Source organism: Leuciscus leuciscus, assembly GCF_965113295.1.
Source record: "Leuciscus leuciscus genome assembly, chromosome: 17".
NCBI lineage: Eukaryota > Metazoa > Chordata > Actinopteri > Cypriniformes > Leuciscidae > Leuciscus > Leuciscus leuciscus.
The window spans coordinates 39799374-39814843 of record NC_138741.1 but is presented as its reverse complement, the minus strand read 5'-3'; the positions used below and the strand labels follow the sequence as shown (position 1 = coordinate 39814843).

General features: G+C 38.9%; 1 protein-coding gene and 1 long non-coding RNA gene across 3 annotated transcripts in view; one reads left to right on the top strand and one right to left on the bottom strand.

Moving 5' to 3' along the window:
• Positions 1–646: 646 nt before the first annotated feature.
• On the bottom strand, positions 647–3280 carry LOC309479549. The gene is made up of 2 exons (XR_014199294.1): positions 1952–3280; positions 647–1846 (listed from the first exon to the last, which is right to left on the bottom strand). It is a non-coding gene; the product is annotated as an uncharacterized lncRNA (long non-coding RNA).
• A 3216-nt stretch (positions 3281–6496) lies between these two features.
• The window catches only part of LOC309479449 (putative inhibitor of apoptosis), a 135569-nt gene continuing 126595 nt past the window's right edge, over positions 6497–15470 (top strand). For both annotated transcript variants that reach the window (XM_082143594.1, XM_082143593.1), the window contains exon 1: positions 6497–7104. The gene's annotated coding sequence lies outside the window, so the exon portion shown is untranslated. The remainder of the gene's footprint in view (positions 7105–15470) is intronic.

The following is a 15470-nucleotide window of genomic DNA, read 5'->3' as shown; positions in this document are numbered from 1 at the left end:
ACTTTACAGAGAGTGAATTGGAGGTGCTACTATCGGAGGTAGAAACGAGAAAAAATATTTTATTTGGAACTTTGTCCGCCGGAATTAATAACAAAAGGAAAAAATATGAGTGGGAGAGTTTGGCAGTCATCATCCTGGGCCAGAAAATCATTGTGGTCCCTAAAAACTCGTTCTCTTCGGATTCTGCCATTAGCAAGGTCCTCTAATAAGGCCAAAGCTGCCATTGCCATAGACTAAGGGTTGTATCAATTTGCATATGCTTTTATATGTTCTTACTTAATTGCATAATTGATAGAATATTCCCATAAGGCTCATGTGACAATATGTATCAATTATTTTATAAATTGCTAATTAATAGCAATGCTTCCCACAGGTGGTGGTGCGATAGACTTGTAGAACAATTCGTTGTGTAATGTTTGCAGCTTCACTTCATTGACTGTAAGAGTCGCCAACGGACAAAAACAATGCACTCTGTACGGTGTCGGCAGTGTCATTAATTATAGTGGAAGCGTAGTTTTGGAACGTCCGCTCCGCGTACGTTACTAATGCAATGTAGCCAACCCGTTACACTTTAGGTAAGCATGCTGATTTGAATTCTCTCTTAACTTTTTATTATTAACAAGCTTTTTTTGCCAGCTGGTGGCACTTGATTAAATAAATTTTTTGTTCAGTTGAAAAGAATAAATTCATTGAATGCTCCAAATTTCATGGCAAAATGTTTTTTTTTTTAATGGCTAAGAACTTAATAGACGTGGATGTCATAAGTCATGTCTACATAACCTAAATGGTGTTGAAAATGTGAACAATTATGCTTCTTTTCTGACACACACAATTTAATAACCCCTTTCAGCTGGAGTTTGTTCTTTTTTATTGATGAAACGATTTAGTACTTTGAATATACTCTGATTATATACTAAAGAAGTAGGATTAATTACTTGGTTTTGGGGTTTGGCGGTTACTGTACGTTTTTTGTCTTATAAGAGGTTCGTAAAAAAGACGATAACACAATTGATGTTTATTTTACATAATCAAATTGAAGATTTGATGTATCTTTTAGTAGGTTAAAGCTGCTATTTGTAAAATTCATCCTGTTCAAAATTCAGCAGATGACAACTCTTCAATGTGTGCAGTTTGTTGAGTTCAAACTTTTGTTCTTAGATGGCATTGGTAATGATAAATATAGAAATAATTGATTGATTGATTTGAACATTAAACATTGTTTTACATAACATTTGTCCTAAATTTTAAGCCATTATGCATTCTGTGTATTTTTCTTTAACAGTTTTTTCTTGTCCAGTTGTACCTTAAATATTAGAAAAGACATGCAAAAATCCATAAAGTTATTGAATTGAATTGAATAACTTTATTAATCCCGGTAGGGAAACTGGTTTGCCACCAACCATACAGCCATCACAATACACAACTAACAAACAATAAATAATTCTGCATTAGAAGACTAATAAAACCTGATTAGGAGACACAATTTAAAAAAAAATTCAATATCACAGTTCAAAAGTATAAAAATACAAACACCATAAAAAAACTAACAAAAAAAAACAAGGATAATATTTAGTAATTAACAATGTTCGTTGAAGTATCTGATCGCTGCGGGAACAAAAGACCTTCTCATGCGCTCACTCGAGCACCGAGGCATAACCAATCGCTTACTGAAAGAGCTTCTGAATCCCTTAAACAAATTGTGTAGTGGATGGCCTTCAAAAAGCAGGACACTTTTTAATTTTGAACTTATCCTCTTCTCCACAATAACCTCCAATACATCTGGGTTAAGACCAATAACTGAACCAGCTCTCTTTATCAGCTTATTTATTCTATTTTTGTCCCCCGTCTTGTCCCCCGTCAAACACTCTTTCCAATTTAATTTTTCATCCAAATGGACACCTAAAAATGTATATGACTGCACAATTTCGATCAACTGACCATTAATTGTAACTGGAAGGACCTTCTCTTTTTTTCTTTCTGAAATCAATCACAAGTTCTTTAGTCTTCCCTACATTCAGTTTCAAAAAGTTTGATTCACACCAGTTGTAAAAAGACTGAACCTCTCTTCTATAAACAAGATCATCACCCTGATTAAGTAGACCCACTAAAGCAGTGTCGTCAGAGAATTTTTGTACCCAGCAAGATGGCTGACTATGCCTATAATCAGCAGTATAAAGTGAAAAAAGAAAGGGGGATAAAACTGTACCCTGGGGTGCTCCAGTATTAGTTAAAATGGTATCAGAATATTTGTTACCAATCCTAACAAACTGTGGTCGTGCTAGAAGGTAGTCTAAAATCCAGGCAATGGTTGTATTATGCAATTTAAACTCAATTAATTTATTAGCTAAAATATGTGGCTGTATAGTATTAAAAGCACTAGAAAAATCGAAAAACATGATCTGGCAGTAGTTTCAAGATGACTGTAAATATTGTGAAGCATAAATAGTAGTGCATCATCTACCCCCACACCCTTCCTGTACGCAAATTGCAAAGGATCCTGAAAGGCAGACACATGCCTAGTCAGATGATCCAATACAACCCTCTCGAAACACTTCATAATCTGCGATGTCAGAGCTATAGGCCTCAGGTTAGCAAGATTGTTAGACACCTTAGCTTTTTTGGGAATAGGGACAAGACAGGATGTTTTCCACATAACTGGGATTTTGGCAGAAGACAAAGATAAAGAAAACAATAAATGAAGGACAGAGCACAGCTGGTCAGCACACACTTTTAGGGTACGTGGATGAACACCATCAGGGCCTGCTGCCTTATTTGGTTTAATACGCCTTAACTGCTGACGAACCTCTTCAATGTTAAGAATAATAGCTGGACTACAGTCCTCAAAGCTGCTCTTCCTAAGATTAGAAAGGACATTCTCATGAAGTGAAGAAAAGTCTAATTCATCAAACCTTGCAAAAAAAGTATTGGCATCGTTAGCCTGTAAACCCAAATTACATAAACTGGGTTTACTGGTCCCATATCCAGTAATAGACTTCATACCATTCCATAGTCCTCTTGTGTTGCTACAGGACATATTTCCTTCAACCTTTCCTTATACTTTAATTTACCCTGTCTGATAATGACTTTCATCTCTCTTTGAGCGTTTTTAATTCTTTCTTTATCACCACTGTAAAAAGCAGCTTTCTTCTTATTTATAGCAGCCTTAACTTCTCTGGTGACCCATGGTTTGTTATTGGGAAAAATTTTGATTAGTTTAGAAGGGATCATAGACTCAACACAATAATTAATATAACAAGTTACTTTGTCAGAAATACTGTCCAAATCAAAGAACACAGTCCAGTCTGTGCACTCAAAGCACCCCCTTAATGTTTCACAGGCATCCTCTGACCAGATGCGCACAGTCTTAGACGTTATCGGCTGTTTCCGTATCACTGGACTATATTTAGACATCAAGGTTATCAAATTATGGTCCGATTTACCCAGTGGAGGAAGCAGTTTATCAACATAACCATCCTTAACGTTCGTATAGAACAAGTCAATAGTTTTGTCACCCCTCGTAGGACACGTCACCATTTGTTTAAGAGACGGCAGAGTTGTGGAGAGAGAGCAGTGATTAAAATCCCCGTTTAAGATAACCAGCGCATCTGGAGAGGAGCGCTGTAAGTCATGCGTGATTCTCGAAATAGTCTCAGTGGCACATTTCCCATTACCCGATGGGGGAATATACACCACCATGACAATGACATGGGAAAACTCCCTGGGTAAGTAGTAAGGTCGACAACTTACTGCAATAAGCTCAATGTTCGGATCACAAACTCTCTCTTTTACCGTAGCATGTTGGGTATGACACCACCGATCGTTCACATACAAACAAACACCTCCACCTTGCTTCTTACCCGTGTTTGCTTGATCTCTGTCCACCCTATATATAGTGCGAAACCTTCCATCTCCACGTGAGAATCAGGTATCCTGTCGGACAGCCACGTCTCAGAAAAACAGAATAAACTGGTCTGCCGAAACATGCGATCAAACTTCATACAAGCTGTCAACTCGTCCGCCTTGTTGACAAGGGAGCGGACATTCCCCATGATGACCGAGGGTAGAACAGGTTTATGTCCCCGCCGACGGTTTCCAACCCGAACACCTCCTCTGCAGCCTCTCTTCCTTCCTTTGGCCCTAAGCTTGATATCTGTCAGATCGACATCATGATCCAGTAATCCTGGTTTAGAAACCCGCAGCTGAAGAAGCTCCTGCCGGCTGTACATTATAAGAGGCGGGCCGGGTTCTCTCACCACCTGGAATGTTGTTTGTGCGGCTTTCCAAACAATCAAAGTCCACAGCCACAGAAGGCAAACAACGGTACGATAGTTGAATAAAACCATAATCATGTCATCAGGGATCACTCACACTAATAATCCAGAATTAAAAAAACTTCTGAGGAGTCACAAAACACATAAAACACGGACGTTCAGACGCACAGTGGTAGCAGAGTCGCCAGCAAAGGGGCGGCGCCTCGTAAGTTGTGTTGTGTTATGTGATTGAGATGTGAAAATAAATTGATTTTGTCGAAATGTTTTGTTCTCTTTGTATTTCATCAATTATATTTGTCTCTTTTTAGCTCCTTTCTACCCTAAATCATCCATTTTTAATCGGCTCACACCGTTTATTGCAGGTAATGTTGGTATTTCCAGGTCAGTTATAAGTTTCCTATAAATTTAAGTTTCACTTAGCAAAAAATCTTCTTCCCAGTTTTAATTTCTCCATCGGTGAGCAAATAATGTGTTTTATTTATAGACCTTGTATGAAATAATATTGCCATATGTGTTCTTGAAATGATTTAGCCCAAGTATTTAGGTTATGGACTATAATCTTTGTTCAGTTTAACGCCTGATTGATTCAGCAGAAACTCCTGAATTAGGTATGCCAGTGTCAGTTTCAAGACTGGTTTTGGGTCAAAAAGTAATTCCACAAATATTTCAGCACTTCACTACTGATAGCGTATTGTTAAACTGGGACAGCCATTCAAGTCATTCTAATAAAGGAATTGAGTTCCAATTGTATCTGTTGCTCATACATTTAGCTAACTAAGTAGATATTTTAACAAAGATTGACTTTTAATAAGTGAGGATTGGATCATGTGCATTGTTTGAGAGTTTTGGTTCCATGAGATGTGGCGAGGAGAACGACCTCATTGAAGACAGGGAACCATTCGCTTGCATTGGCTGTATTTAAATGTAGACTGACATAGCCTACTGTACACAAAGCACAAAGGAAATTAAGCTACTGTGAAATAAATAACCCTATAATAAATGTTCATTATCTTATTTTTAAGATTTTTTGGGGGGCATTTTAGGCCTTTATTCTGACAGGACAGATGAAGATACGGAAGGGGAGAGAGAGAGAGAATGGAACCCGGTCCCGCTGCGTCGAGGAGTAACCCTCTATACATGGACGCCCGCTCTACCAACTGAGCTATCTGGGCGCCCGGGTTTCTCTTTTTTAAATTAAAATGTATATGAAGTAAATTAAACCCAATAGAAAATATTGTGGACAGGTGAGGAAGGGGCTGGAAGGGGCATATCTGCTGTACCTGCACCTAAAAAAACCCAAACATGAATAACACTTGAATAGGTTTTCTAAGTGTCCCAGTCTGCCATTAAAGGTTTACCAAGTAAATGTATTTTTTAAGTCATCCATCGTGTTTTTTATTCGTTTCTTCTATATAGAGCTCTTGAACTATTCAGAATAGTACCATATGAGGGGCTAAGACATTTGGATCATAATTAAAAATTACGCAGAAGGTAAATGTTTGGAAAGTGTCCGACTTCACCAGTATTCACCCTATATTATTATTAATGCATAAATTGGAGGAATTGACAGGATTACATTTCACAGAATTTTTATTTCATGTGATTTCACGTGACAAATACATTTGACTGAAATACCTGCAGAACTATTGATTGTCCCATCAGCCAAAGCTGTACTTTGTGTTTACTGATAATAGTTAATTTTAGTACGTTAACACGCTAAAATATTAGCATTGCCATTGTGAGCATGTTAGCATGATGAGGTTAGCATTTAGCTCAAAAGAGTCCTACAGCCTCACAGAGCAGTTGGCATGGCTGCAGACTTTGTCCTGCACATTTAAAACATCAGTCTAAAAATCAGCCTGCTTCTTTTTTTGCACCTCCTTCTTGCAATAAATAAATATAAGGTGGAGTTTGTCCCTCAGAGACAAATATAAAGACAGAAACCACAGACCAGCCTCAGAGGATCACACACACCTTTCTACTGCAAGTACACTAATGCTGTTGTTTTATTATTCCAGATAAGTAGGCTACAGGTTAACTCATTCTGGCCAACACAACCTTAAATTATCCGGTAATATCATCTAGAATTTGTTTCTTTTTGTTTCAATTATCTTGAATCACAGTATGCTTAATTTGAATGGATGTGTGTGTATTTCATGTTTACTAGTTCCATGTGGGCGTATTCACATTAAGCGCCTCTTCATTATTGGTTTTTTTCATCCAGAATGCTGCAGCTCGTCTTGTCTTCAACGAGCCCAAGAGGGCCCACGTCACTCCTCTGTTCATCTCTCTACACTGGCTACCTCTCGCTGCTCGCATCAAGTTCAAGGCACTGACGCTTGCTTACAGAACTATCACAGGCTCAGCTCCCTCCTACTTTCACTCACTCCTACGAGTCTACATCCCTACCAGACACCTACGATCGGTCAACGAGCGACGTCTCGTGGTTCCATCACAGAAAGCCACAAAATCACTTTCCAGAACATTCTCATTTACAGTTCCATGCTGGTGGAACGCTCTCCCCACCCTCATCCGGAATGCAGAATCCCTGACAACATTCAAAAAACAGCTGAAAACCAATCTCTTCCGTGAGCACTTAACCTTATAGTAAAAAAAAAAAAAAAAAAAAATTCCTTTCCCTTTGAAACATCACTTATCAGGCTTATGCTACTCTGAATAATACCTGAACTTCGTATTTTGAGCACTTCCTGCGTTGTTGTTGCTTTTGCCTCTTTATGATGACTCGCTGAACTTAGTCCTAATTTGTAAGTCGCTTTGGATAAGGGCGTCTGCTAAATGACTAAATGTAAATGTAAATGTAAATGTAAATGTGGTGTAGTGCGAGGAATTTGCTGGGATGTCCAGGGTTAGCAGAGTGGAGCCGGCGTATGCCAAAAGTTCAATTTTGTTTAACTAGAAGCTAAGCTCACATATGTGGGCAAAGCCAATTGCTGTTGACCACAGCTTGAACTGTAAAATGGAAGAAAGAATAACTACTTGTGTTTCTGAATTTCCATTCCATGCAGAATATAGAGTTACAGTAATACAGCTGGATGATATGAAGGCATGAACAGCTTTCTCCAGACAAACAAATTATTTGATTTTGTAGATTCTTCTCACCTTAAAAAAAGGAGATGAAGTAAACCCTTGTACTTGTTTTTTTTAAAGGCAGACAGTTTGGTATCAGTTGCCCTGAATCCACGTTTTCTATTAGTATTGAATGTCAGGTTGCGACAGTTAATATAACTCAATCTTATACTTGACATTTTTGCAAGATTGCTGCAGTCGACAGAAAACAAGCTTTACCTTCACTAAAGTGCTCGTTTTGCTGCTGACAGACTCAGATTAGTATTAGTGTCTGACAACAACAGGATTTTTAAGGAGGTCCACCTTTCTGTTCAAGAGTAAAATACGCTCTAAAATAGTGTTTGCTAAACCTACCAGACTTCATGTAAATAAACAGTAATTTTAGCATCGTAAAACACACTTCATTCAAAGTCGACAGAAAGAAAATAAAACTATTAAAAGCCGTTTTTGGGTCGCCTTTCCACTTTTCCAACCATCACAACTGTAGTTTTGGTTGAAATAAACACACAGTTTACTGTGAAAATATGTTGGCTCTATACATGCTAAAAGTATTGCTTTTTTAAAGGGATACTTCAGGATTTAGCATTAAGCTTTGTATTAGTAGAAAACCTGTAGTATTTTCGAATTACCGTGCTTTCCACCCTCATATCCCCCTGAGAGGAGAGATTTATGTATTTTTTGTCTGGAAAAAATCCTCCGATGACGCAAAAATCGTAATTTTGCGTCATCTGAGGATTTTCTGGCCAGAGGCTAGAGACTACGGCCAGAGGCTAAAGACTACAGCCAGTAGGAGGGGCTGTCCCGCATGTTTTCAGTCCATCCATAGAGGGATCTCACTCACAGAATGTACACAGTGAAGCTAAGCTAACAGGCTCTTGTTCTGTGGAGAAAGCTGAATAGTAGGAGAAAGCTGAGTAAGTAGGGGTTACCATCCTCCTTTTCCCGGACATGTCCGGCGGGCGAGATCGTTCAAAATGTCCGGGATTCAGCTTTTGCGTTCTGCGGTCGCCATTCACTGTTTACATGCACACCTTTTGTTTCAATCTAACTGAATTCATTCCGATTGGTGAATCTGAATGTAGTGTTTACATGAACGCTAAACAAGTAATCGGTTGATGTGCGTTTTAACATTGCTAAGAAACTTCCCGCTCCTCCGTGAGAGATACGAGACCCGTGCGTCTCAGTAATCACGCCACCGGCCTCGCGCCGTTCTCCCGCGCCCCTCAGCCTCATCCTGCTCGCCACAGTAAACATAATGAATGGCGACTGTAGAACGCAAAAGCCGAATCCCAGACATTTTGTGCGATCTCTAAATCCCTGGCAAACTTATCACGTAGGCTAACCTAATAGCCTTGTTGTTCAACTGCGCTCTCTTACCGGTAGGAGTGGTCTCCTAGGGCAGCGAAGCAAGTGCATACTGGGAGTTGTTGTCTTTCATCCACATAAGCCAAAAATACATTTTCTGGCTTTTCTCAGTCTAGAAAGCTCCAAATTCAAAAATTTCTTCACATTTCTTCTACTTAAATGACCTATTTTAAATACACATTCATCTTCCCAGAGCTGAAGTATCCCTTTAAATGGAGTCTGGTGGGTTTAGCGCTAGCAACTTCAGAGCTTTTTCTGGTTAAACATAAAGGTCTCAAAGAGGTTTTTAAAGGTCTATCTCTGTAGGGATCCTTTCCATAATTGTGTCACTTAGAATAATAATAATCTGAGCCTTTCAGTGGCAAAACTAGCACTTTTGTGAAGGTAAATACCAGCTGGGCTGGTATATAAAAAAATAATATAGAATTCATAGACAATTGGAAAAGTTTTTGGGGCAAACCTGACCTGTTGAAAAGAGATGGTATTCATCCGTCCTGGGATGGTGCTGCTCTTCTCTCTAGTAATATGGCTCATAGTCTTAGAGCTCAAACATGACAATCTGGGGCTCAGGTCAGGAAGCAGACAGACTGGCTAAACCGACTGTCTGCTAGCTGTCTCACGTCACCAAGGTCAGATAAATCCCATCACATAGAGCCTCTTTCACCTAGATATCATCACATAGAGACTGTGTCTGTTCCCAGAATTTGGAAATCCAAAAAACGTTCAAACCAATCTAAGGCTAAAAATGTAATTGATGTTCAATAAATAAAAAACAGATATAATACAGATGAGCAAATGCTAAAGCTTGGGTTGCTGAATATTCGATCGCTTACTTCAAAAGCACTCATTGTTTATGATATGATTTCAGATAATAATCTAGATGTGCTGTGTTTGACAGAAACCTGGCTAAAACCAAACGATTACATTACTTTAAATGAGTCCACCCCGCAAGATTACTGTTATAAACATGAACCTCGTCTGAAACGCAAAGGGGGAGGTGTTGCTGTAATCTATAGTAATATTTTCAAAACCACTAAGAAATCAAATTTTAAATATACTTCTTTTGAAGTGTTGGTGCTTAATGTAAAAATATATAGTATAAACGATAAATCACATTTGAGATTTGTGCTGGCTACTGTATACAGGCCACCAGGGCACCATACAGACTTTATCAAAGAATTTGCGGACTTTCTATCAGAATTAATATTGCCTGCAGATAAAGTACTAATTGTTGGTGATTTTAATATACACATAGATAATGAAAAAGATGCATTGGAATTGGCATTTAAAGACATTGTAAACTCTATTGGAGTTAGACAACATGTGTCAGGACCTACTCATCGTCGTAATCATACTCTAGATCTAATATTATCACATGAAGCAGAGCGATGACATCTCAGATCATTGTCTAGTCTCGTGTAAATTACATTTAGCCAAGGCTGCAAAGCCCACTCCGTGTTAAAAATATGTTAGACCCAGGGACGTCACTAGGATTGGAAGACGGGGGGGCTTAGCCCCCAGGGTATTTGTAACTTGCGTTTATAGAAAATCTTACAGTGAATTTGAGTAAAAAACAACTACGTATATGTTTAGCTGTATTTGTCTCTTCAGCCCCGTTACCATCTTCAACCCTGTTACCCTAGTCTCAACCCCGTCACACCTACATTTTTATTAATTATTTTTTTAAGTTTATGAATAAGTAATTTAATGTTTGTTGAACTTAGTCAGAAATGTTCAGAGCAATCATAAGAATACTGATTTTAATTCAAATTCTGAAGTTAAGCCACATCTTTGATAAAAAATGATAGGGTTGCTGTCACAAAAAGTGCCCATTTCAGGCATAGCATAAGTGTAAAATTATATGTACATTTTATGGTGCATGGTACAATTTCTGGTAAGCTACGCTTTTTTATTATTTCAATTCAATTCAATTATTGTGATTTGATTTAATATTGACTCATTTGGATAAATATTAGGTACTCAAGATAGGCGTTAATTTTTCTCAAGAAAAAAACAACTCACCTAATGCTCTAAACACACAGAGAGCCCTATCAGCTGGCAGTATTATTTAAGGTTAAAAATAACTCAAATTAAATATAATGCGTTTTTTAAAATTATAATAACAACTGTATTTAATGATATAAGTAAAAATATTGTTCTCCAGCTATGTTATTGACCTCTTCACGCTGATAAAAAACACTGATTGATCGATATTATGTATGAGGGATATACATTTCGGTAAGTTGTATCTCTCAACAGTGTTCGTGTTTTTTTACTATTAGCTAGTAGAGATGATCGGTTCACGTGCGCTAGGGATCTGTCACGTAACATTTACATTTATTGTTTGCATTTCGTAATAAAATTGACAGAATCTGAGAGTTGAGATTCTTTTATATCATAAAGTATCCTGCTCTGTCTAGTCTGTCGGTCTCAGTGTCCTCTTTGCTTCGTGATTTTTCTGTGCGTGAGAAAATGGATGTGTGTCGTGAGAGCGTGTGAAAAGTGTCAATTGCGTGAGTCTCACAGTGAATTCGTGAGAGTTGGCAGCTCTTTGTACTTCTGTCCAACTTCCGACTTTTCGGCTATTTTTTGTAAAGGATATATACATAATACATAAAACCTAGAATATCAAAATCGACTGCTGGTGGTAGATCCTATTCCTATTTAGCACCAAAACTTCTTGAACAGCCTTCCTACCATTGTCCGGGAAGCAGACACACTCTGTCATTTCAAAGCTAGACTAAAGACACATCTCTTTGACCTAGCATTCACATAATACATTATAGACTTCTTTAATTCAATGTTAGGCTGCATAGATTAGATCAGCTGGAACCGGGAACACTTCCCATAAATCCTGATGTACTCGTTACATCATGAGAAGAATGGCATCTACGCTAATTTTAGTGTCTTTGTTTATCCCGAGGTTTTCCCGCAGCCTGCCGGATCCAGGCCGTATCCAGATCTGACGAAGGACCTTCGCCTGGACCCGATGACAACGCAGTGCTGAAGTGCCAACTAGTCTCTCCCTATGGAGGATCCCTTTACCACTCTACAGATATAGCGTCATCGGGAAAATTCAATTTGCGTATCTACCCCGAAGTGACAAATAAAATAAAATTCTGTATCAAAATTTATAAGGAAACACCAGTACTTTGTTTAGGCTTGGTTTGTAGGGAATTACAAACCTGCGCACATATACTCAAACACACATAACTATAGAACCAATTATTAATGCGCATGTGAACGCCATCAGCGTTTCTCACAGGTACACGTTTAAAGTCTGTGTAGAGAGAATGGTGTCGTCTTAGCGGCCCCTAATTTAATAACAAATGATCGTTGCGACGGAAGCGAATCAATCAAAACTAACTTTAGCTGGAAAATATCTTTATTAAAGAACCGCTATAAAGCCAAAACAATCTCTGTTACCTTAAATTATACGCTTATCTCTGTAAAGCTGCTTTGAAACAATCTAAATTGTTAAAAGCGCTATATAAATGAAGATGACTTGACTTGACTTGACTGGGCAATTGCCCTTTTAACTTACATTGTAGCTTGTTTCACCACTGCCGACTGCAGCGATCTTGCTTAATACTGGACCAATGCCAAAGATTGTTGTTCCCATCAGTCACTTAGACACAAAAAGGTTGAAAGGTTGAACCAGGAACGCTAGTTACCCTTTAATATCATCACAGCATTTTAAGGAACCTAACTTAGAATCAGTATAGTTGACAAGAAGGTTCAAGAATACACGAAGAAATTATATATGTACAGTTATAATCAGCATAAAACGTCTTCTAATTATGACCAACGGGGAGCATGAAAAACAGGGCCAGAAAGAATCAGCGCCTGTATCAGATTTATAACCTCCACAACCCTCTTATCTCCTGCAGACAGTATTCCTTATCTAGTTACTTATTTAAGGTTATTCCCATGAATGACCTAAGAGCACAAGAAGACATGCAGCTTCACACCTTGTTCTAAGGCTGCAGATATGGCCCAAATAATTATGATCAGTTACCCTCTTCATACACAAGATGGCAGTATAGGCTACAAGCAGTGTTGTCAGTTCTGGCCCTCTGAAGCACCACAATGGTGAAAAGAAGAGCAAAATGACCACAAAGACACAAAATGTAAGGGGTAGAGGATGTTTTACAAGTTCGTCCAGGGGCCTGTTGTCTCAAAATCTCTCCATGGCTGGAGGATATTTGGAGTTATAATAACAGATATGTATTAATATTATTTAGTTTTAGAATATTTAAAGTTGTTTACTTGGCAATTTTAAATTTGAATCCTAAAATATTCCCTCATTTGAAAGTTGTTTAACCTGTGCCTGTCATTGGCAAGTGTTGTGACCATAGACTGTATAAGTAGGGCTGAGAATCGATTCCAAAAAGAATCGATTCCTCGATTCCGAGGCGTTGGGAATTGAGAGTCGATTCCATTAAGGGGAATCGACTCCTCTTTAAGATTTTTTTTTTAACACAAACCGCGGCCTGTAGCCGATTTCATTTGTCAACACAATCACGTCACCTGTAAAGAAATAAAGTTCAGACTAAATAAATGGATCCAGTCGTGACACAGTATGGTTTAGGGTAGGATGATTATTTCAGCATTGTGTAGGCAATCAGCGCAATGACTGACCCAATGAAATCATTAGAATTGGTTGCTGGGCGGGGTTGGATCTTACTCGTTGTAGTTTAGGACAAGAAGAATAAATCTGATTTATTAAATCAATCGACAACAACAATCGATCACACTCACGTGAAGAAGAATGCCTCCAAGGTATTTAACTTTTTTTACGAAAACTTGATACTGTGGGAACAGTGCTTGTGTGTAGTGGTGCGCACTTTATAGTGGGCACGCGACCTAACGTTACATTTATTGCATTCGCAGCGTGACCTGGAGGAGTGGTTACTGTGGGAACGGTGCTTGTGTGTAGGGGTGCGAACCATAGACGGTGCGAACATTATAGTGGGCACGTGACCTACATATGACACAGACAGAAAAGAGCTCTTTTCGTGCTTTATTTGTGTCGCCGTAAAAACGGTGTTAGTTTGCTGGTGTGCGTGTAAAAAAAGTTTATATATGTAAAGGCCCTAAAAAAAAGTTTAGAGGTGTAAACTACAGGCCTAAAAAGTTTGTATGTGTAAAGTGTGCATGAGTCTGTTCCTGAACAAAATGCTTTTAGAATTTAACAGGAATTTTAGCTATAGTTTTATGATGCTGGATGAAATATATGTACCACAAATAAATAAAAATCTATCCATCTATCCACATACATAAGTGCATGTATACAGTACGTGTGTGTGTGTGTGTAGGGTTAGGTTATATGTATATGGTGAACATATTCCTAGTCTTTACACTGTGTCTACTGTCTACACCTGACGCAGGAAGCACGACGTGACAAATCCCAGAAGTAAATGCCTCATTCTATTTATGACCAAGCAGCACTCGCAATACGTCTAATAGGAAGGACAAATGGATTTGCAACGGTCGCTTTGTCACGCCCGGTGTAGAGAGTTTCTCCCTGTGTAAGACGCGACAATGTTAGAAACGGCGTTGGTATTTAAAAAAAAAAGAATCGAAAATAACAGTGAGGAATCGATTCTTTCGATTCCAGAAACAGGAATCGGAATCGGAATCGATTCCAAAAAATCCGGAATTGAACAGCCCTGTGTATAAGGTTGTGACTTGTTACAGTTGCCGAGCTATGACTGGATAATAATGTTTGTGGGAGGGGTTTAGCAAACTGTTATATAAAGTAAACAAATGCTGGGCTGGTGTTGAATAATTTGATTGTGATAAAAAAACTAAACATTTTACATACAGTATGCTGCACTTTAAATATACAACCTTCTCATGAACTGTATGCTTTTCTTAATTATTGCAACTAAATGAAACCGTTGGAAACTGTCACCATCTGGTACCACTGTTCTCTGCTTCACTTCACACTTGATGTTCACTAAACAGAAATAACTTCATTAATAGGAATAATTACAAACACGTGTTGCTGCTAGTTATTATGTGAACAGATGGTATTATTAATAATAATAATAATAACCCAGACTGCTAGAAACTTGGGTGTGACACTTGACGACCAACTCTCCTTCACTGCCAACATTGCTGCAACTACCCGATCGTGCAGATGCATGTTGCATAACATCAGAAGGATACGTCCCCTTCTAACGCAGAAGGCGGCTCAGGTTATGGTTCAGGCTCTAGTCAGATCACGTCTAGACTACTGCAACTCCCTCCTGATTGGTCTGCCTGCATGTGCCATCCGGCCCCTGCAGCTCATTCAGAACGCAGCAGCTCGACTTGTCTTCAACCTCCCCAAGTTCTCTCACACTACAACGCTCCTCCGCTCTCTTCACTGGTTACCAATTGCTGCCCGCATCCGCTTCAAGACACTAGTACTTACATACAGGGCCACGAACGGATCAGCCCCAGCTTACATCCAGGACATGGTCAAACCATATACCCCAACCCGCCCACTTCGCTCTGCATCAGCCAAACTGCTTGCTGCCCCATCACAGCGAGGGAGAACTAATCACTCAACGAAATCCCGACTGTTGCGATCACACTGTCCTGGCTCCCAAATGGTGGAACAAGCTCCCTATCGACATCAGGATGGCCGAAAGCCTACACATCTTCCGCCGAAGGCTAAAAACACATCTCTTCCGACTACACCTCGGATAAAAAAAAATTATTCTTGAACCTGCACTTTCATATGTCTCTTTGTCCATC